The sequence below is a fragment of the Nannospalax galili genome, unplaced genomic scaffold (assembly GCF_000622305.1).
Source record: "Nannospalax galili isolate Female #2095 unplaced genomic scaffold, S.galili_v1.0 scaffold101, whole genome shotgun sequence".
NCBI lineage: Eukaryota > Metazoa > Chordata > Mammalia > Rodentia > Spalacidae > Nannospalax > Nannospalax galili.
In genome coordinates, this window is record NW_008345700.1 from 1,009,149 (window position 1) to 1,016,065 (window position 6,917).

Genomic DNA, 6,917 nt, shown 5'->3' on the forward strand with positions numbered 1-6,917 from the left:
TTGGTCTTTTTGAGACAGGGTCTCTCTGTAGCCTCAGCTGTCCTGGAACTCACTATGTAGACCAGGCTGGCCTTGAACTCAGAGATCCACTTGCCTCTGCCTCCCGAGTGCTGGGATTTAAAGGTGTGTGCCACCACGCTGGGCTTAGTATTTTGTTGGTCTTTTTGAGACAGGGTCTCCCTGTAGCCCCAGCTGGCCTGGAACTCACTCTGTAGACCAGGCTGGCCTTGAACTCACAGAGATCCACCTGCCTCTGCCACCAGAGTGCTGGGATCAAAGGAGTGCGCCACCATGCCTGGCAATTTACTTACTTTTAAGACAGTCTTGTTATATGGCCTGTACAGGCCTCAAACTTGCAAGCCTCCTGATCAGTCCCCAAGTACAGTGATATAGGCTTGTACCATGAAGCCCAAGCTTCAGGCCTGGTTTGTTGTTTTGTTTTCTGATTAAGACCTTATTTCTCTTTCCCCTTCATACCTAGTGATTTTGTTTTATACTGGTTTTTGTGGATGAAATGATGCTATGGAGTCTCTGGATTCTGTTATCTTCCTCTGAAAGGTGCTGATTCCCACACCCCCCAGCAGATCAGCAGCAGAGTGGGGCACTGTGAACTCAACTTAGCTTGGTATTATGCTGACAGGGCATCTCTCTGGTAAGCCCAAAACATTCCCCAAGTCTAAGTTTGTGAAAGTCAACTCCAAACTGTCTCCTTTGTAGATCTTGTCAGAACTTGGTTGTGAACTCTGCTGGAAATCAGTCTCCAGGGAGGCTCTAGGTATTCACACCCACATAGGGCTAGGCTGTCATGTGTAGCCAACGGGATCTTCTAAAAATGACAATGTGTGGTTTCTGAGGCTGATCACGAGACTTAGGTCTCTATCTTGCTCCTTTTCAGACTCCCAGCTACCATCTCATGAGCAGCCTGTGGGAAGTACACACGGAAGAGAAATGAGACTATTTTTTTTGAGACAAGGTCTTACCTTATAATTTTGACTGGCCTGGAACTCCCTATGTAGATCAGATTAGCCCTGAACTCACAGAGATGTGTGTGCTTCTGCCTCCCAAGTGTTGGGATTAAGTACGTACCATCACTCCTGGCAGAACTGAGGCCTCTTGCCAACAAGCAGCCCAGTCCAAGGAGGCCATCCTGGCAGCTTAATGTTGGCTCCAACCAAATTGTGGCATGACTAACCTCATGAGAGCCAGGACTGTCCAGCTCAGCTATTTGCCAATTCTTGATGAAGCAAACTGCAGGCAATATAGTTGTTTACTGTGTTTAAATACTAAGTTTGGGGGTAACATGGCATATAGCAATGCATAAATACGACAGGGTATGTCTAGAGAGTGTTTTGCTGTAGGATGTTGTCCCAGCTCTGGGGAACTAGATTGTGGTGTCAGCCAAATTTGAGGGACATTCATGAGGTGTAAAGTCTGTCTGCCTTGTCAGGGTCCCAATGTGTGTGCCCATTTCTCAGCTGAGGACAGTGGGGCAGGTTAGGCTCCACCCCACACTTTCTCTCCTGTGTCCTCTCTGGAGAGTCCTGCTGTTTCATTCCCCTTCAGCTCAGCAACCTCCCCCGCTCCACCACTCTTTTCCCTCCAATACTGGGGACTGAACCTAGGTCCTCATGTATGAGACAAGCTCTCTACCACTGTCACAGTGCAGCCCCAGTGCAGCAATGCTTCGTTTTTGTCGTTTTAACTTTTCAGTGCTGAGGATTAGTGTTGGGGATCTTTTCTTTTCTGGTCTTTTTGTGACAGGGTCTCCCTGTAGCAGAAGCTGGCCTGGTACTTGCTGTGTAGACCAGGCTGGCCTCGATCTCAAAGAGATCCACCTACTTCTGCCTGGGACTAAAGGCATGTTGCCACCATGCCCATGTTGGGGATCTTTTTGAACCAAGCCCCAAAGCATGCCAGGCAACCTCTCTCCTGCTGAGCTATGTCCCTTGCCCTTCAGCTCAGAAGCAGCACAGCACTCTGGCTGGACTTGTCTTCCTGTGCTCTGCCCAAAACAGCTGGGGAGGGCAAGGCCAGCTCATGGATTTCCCTGCTCTGGGCATGGCAACTGTGTGTGGGGTTCCTACTTGGAAACAGGTATTGCATCTATCTTATCCGTGTTACTTGGCCACACCTGGTCTGGGACAAGCTTCTGTGACAGTCAACAGCAAAGCCTCCATCAGAGACTGGCTAAGAACTCTTGATTCTCCTCCCTCCTCCTCCCAGGTTCTGGATTATAGGCATGTGCCACCATGCCTGCCTCTTCAGATCTTGCAGCGTACAAAGGTAAGTGGGAAAAGGGATGTACTCTGAATCAAGTCTGATATTGAATAAACATTAATGGGCTGAAGTTGTCTCTTAATGTTTTTGTGGTGCTAGGGATAGAACCCAGGGCTTTGCACATGCTAGGTGTCTACACTTAAGATACACCCCAACCCTGGTTTTTTAGTTCTGACAAAGGTACCCTGGAGGCACAGGGTGTTACTATCAGAGGCAGAACAGATGGGGGACTCTATTAGCTTTGCAATTTTTCAGTAAACCTAAAATTTAAAAAAGATGCCAGTCAGGCAGGGAGGGGAGGCTCATTCCTGTACTAGGGAGGAAGAGGCAAGCAGATCTCTGTGTTTGAGTTGGGCCTGGTCTACATCAAGAGTTTTAGGCCATCCAGCATTTCATATTAAGACATTAAAAACAACAACAACAACAACAAAAACCCTCTGTAAAGAGGCAGGATGGGTGTTCTAAGTGGCATGGCTGTCTCTAGGCTGGCAGCTCTTGCTACCTCTGGTCAGTCTCTGCTTCAAGCTGCCAAAGCCTTTCACCAGTCTAGAAAAAAAAGTGGCTCACAGCACAAGCTCAGGGCTTAGGAAGAAACTAATTTTATTCCCTCTCTTGTCATTTTCATAATTAGAAAAAGAAGTGTGACTTTGCATGGAACCTTGTTTTTCAGCCAAACCCGAGTGAGTGGGCAGCAGTGGCCCTGGCTCTGCTTGGTCCTTAAGGCTGCGGCAATCGCCCCCACCCTGCCCTTTTACACACAGCAGGATATAGAGATGGTGGTGGCAGGAGAAATGGGGGCAGACGCCAGGTCCCTGAGCACTACAAAGTCACAGTGGGTGGTCAATGGATCAGAACACCGAAGCCAAAGCCGGGGGCCAAGCCCAGTTTAAAGTGAAAGGCCAGTGTTGACCATGATTCTCGACAAGGGCGTGGCAGGGGGCATGGCTAGAGTGATGGGTAGAGAAGACCACAAAACTAACCCCTCAGGACAACGCCTGCCCGAGTGGAAGGCACCCCAGTGGCATGGGCACACATGGCCTGGCCAGAGCCCGGTGGGCAGATCTGTCCCCCATGTCCTCTCTTACCCAGAAGGCAGTTACAGCCAGGTGGGCACCGTCAGGTCTCATGGCCCTGTCCTACCTCAGGCTGGCTGGGGCTCCCATGGCCCAGACTCCAGAAGGAGTGCCCAGCATCTGAGTCCACATGCACCTGGCCCTCCTTTGCTCTAGGGAGGATGGCAGACAGACTGGAGCCCAGGCAGGGGTTGCCATTCTTCTGCCACAGCAGTCACTGCTTCCTCTGGAGCTCAGAGAAACCAGTACTGATAATTGTCAGGATTTTACAGAGTCCCAACAACCTGATCAACCAAGGGGCTGAACTGTGTCCCCTCAAGGATACTTTCAAGTCCTAACCAGGGCACCTATGATGTAACAACCTTACTTGGAAATAAAGTCTTAGCAGATGTAGACCACTGTCTTCACAGGAAGAAAAAAATCAGAATTGGGTTAGAGTGCAAGGAGACAGCAGTGATGACAGCAGAGCCTGGATGATGCTGACAGCAGCCAGACAGCTGGGAAGAGGAAGGAAGGCCCTACCTGGAGCCTCCTGTACTGACTACACCCAGGCTTGGGGCTTAGCCTCTGGAACTGCAAACTAGTAACTTTCTGTTGTTCAGTGTCTAAGAAACCAGGTATCTAATTCCAAAGGTAATACTGCCCATCTGAGGATGAACAAGGAGGTAAGCTATGGTCCCAGGTCTGGTGGGGGCTTATTTGTGATCCCAGTAGTGGGGTACGTGTGTATGTATGTCAGGAAGACAAGAGTTGGAGGCCAGCTTGGGCTACATGGTAAAATCCTGTCTCCAAACAAAACAAAAAAATGAAAAAGAAAATTTTTTTAAAAAAGGCTCTGGGCCAGGCATGGTGGTGCATGCCTTTAATCCCAGCACTCGGGAGGCAGAGACAGGTGGATCTCTGTGAAGTTCAAGGCCAGCCTGGTCTACACAGTGTGTTCCAGGACAGCTGGGGCTACAGGGAGACTCTGTCTCAAAAAGACCAAAGAAAAAAAAAAAAGGCTCAGGAAAAAGTAGTCTCTCAACTAAGACCTTAGAGAGGAGAAAGTTCAATTTGGTCTGACACTCAGTGGGAGTTGACTCTCTGAAACAAGGACTGTGTTGGCTTGGGTGGCCACCCTAGGAAGCAGCCTTGGTGAGAGATGGGTCTGCAGTGGTTCTGGGCCGTGGTTTGTACTTGGAGACAACCACTGGCCCCTGGTGACAGCCACCTTGGGCCTCTTGGGGGGGGTGGGGTGTGTGTGTGTGTGTGTGTGTTTTCAGCCATATTCCAGACTTTCGTTCATCTCTTCTGTTCGAAGGGGACCCCAGCTCAGTGAAGGTTGGTCTCAGGGTCTTGCAGAGCTGTCCAGTAATCTGAGTGGTTCTAGGGATTTGAGTGGCCTTTGCCTGGGTGGAAGCACTGGTGGAGCACTGGTCTGAGGAAAGTCATATTTCCAGTCTAGAGAGCACAGAGGTCAGGGCTAGGAAGGGGCTGCTGGGAATGGGAGGTCCCTCAGCAGTTCTGCCTGGGCTCTGTCCACCCTCCCTTCTTGGAAACAAGGGCCATCTGGGGCATGGGAGGAGGGGCAGTCCAAGCCCGCAGTTTCCACTTGGAAGCCCTCTTTATTTGGCCTGGGATGGAGAAAGGCTGGGGTCAGAGTGCACATATCCCCATGGAAACAGCAATGAGTCTGGCCTCTGAGGGACCCCAGCCTAGTAGGGGGTCTCAGGGATTCTTTTGGCCAAGGGGCCTGGGCCTTACCTTTGGCAGCAGCTCTTACAGAGAGGTGCCAGCCATGAGGGTTTGAGGAACAGGGAGGCCAGTAGACTTCAGTCGGGGCCATATGGAGTAGAAGCACAAAGTGCCTTCTAGGGCTGCAGGCTCTGCAGGAAAGTACTGAGTGCAGCAGCTAGAATATGGAGTCTTCAAACAAATGACAAGAACCTTGGAGAGACCAAAGAGGGGTCAGCAGTGCTGCTGCTGTTCTTGTGTGACCTGCTCCACTTCGGGGCCCACCTGGGACTGGGCCCCACCAGCTTGCCTAAGGCTGCCCTCCAAGAACACCTTCTCTTGTTATGTCTCAGAACTTCTAGGCTGCCTATGTATCTAAACAGGTTCCCCCACCCCCACCCCTGGGAGCCTGGCATGGGCGCCAGATGAACCCTGAAGGATGAGAACTTCTTCTTTCTCCAGGATTCCACCCAGAGTCCTACCTGGGTCCTTTCTTTTCTACCTTGGGGTACTGTAACACGCAGACCAGGAGTTGGTGGGTTTGGTTGGCCACACTCTCTGAAGGGGACTTAAGAAGGCTCAGTGGGAACAGGAAAAGACCAGCTACCAATAACATTCTTTAAGAAAATTCAAACCACTTGCAGTTTTGAATACATCTGCATGTTGACTGTAGTATTCTAAATGCAGATTTTTAAGGAAAAATGTTCCCACTGCCAAATTTGCAATCAAACGTGCTATGTGTAATTACATATATGCTAGATAGATTTAAAAGGTGCTAGGGAGTAGGGTAGTGCCCAGACAGATGATCCAGGACCTGGAGAGCAGACTTATTCCCCACTGTTGGTGGAGTTTGGCTACTGCCCAGCTAGATATGTTCCAGGAGCTCTTGGTGGCCCAAAGTTAAGTCCTGGCAAGGAATATGGTGAGGCAGAACATCTCACTAGGGCCCACATCCTGCACTACTCACTACAGTGTTTGGATGAAAGGTAATGTGGAAGGCTCTGTGGGGCCAGCCTCTGCTGGTGTCCAGCAAATTCAGTCTGTTCCCACTAGGTTCACCCTGCTGTCCTGTTCTTAGGTCTTTCCTGGACTTAAAGCCACAGGGTACCAGCTTTTCAAGGACACTGCCTGGGCTTGGGGGGCTTTTCCTCACCCCTTTCAGACCAGAGCACTGGACCAGGAACATTCTTGAGAGTTCAAGGAGACATGGACGGTGTAAAGAGCCAGGACCAGGTACAGCAGGTGGGCCCTGGGCCACAGCGCTAGCCTCCAGAACCAGGCAAGGCAGAATGTTTTGGCATCTATAATCTGGCTGGCCCAAGTACTGAGGCAGCAGGAAGGTAGAGCACTACAGTCTGCACTTCGGGTGTCCAGTCTCGTCCAGAAACCACTACAGATGGCGACCAGAGCCCTCCTCCCAGTTCGTGGTACCCATTCTACGACCCTGTGCGGGGCACCAGCAGGGCCTTATAGGAAATGCAGGCAGACACACAGCAGGCGGCTGAGAGCAATGACACCCAGCCGGCAGCAAGAGGACCTGCCTGGGTCCAAGAGCCTGGGAAGACCGTGCAGCGGACTGGGTCTGGGGAACACTGGGTCACAGGCCTGGGTGTGCCAACCTCGGTTGGCTCGGTCCGGGGACCACCCGGACACAGGGCTCGGGGCCCCACTCCGCAGGAGGCCCGGGGCCTAGCTTGCAACCCGCGGGCAGGGACCTCCGGGACCACCGTCCTTCGCGCGTCTCTAACCACACGGCACTCATTCCCAGTATTCCGCGCACACCCGCGCCGGTCCGCGGCACCGGAGCTCCGGCCCCGGCTGGTTGGCACCTCTGCAACTCGCCGGCCGAGGCCC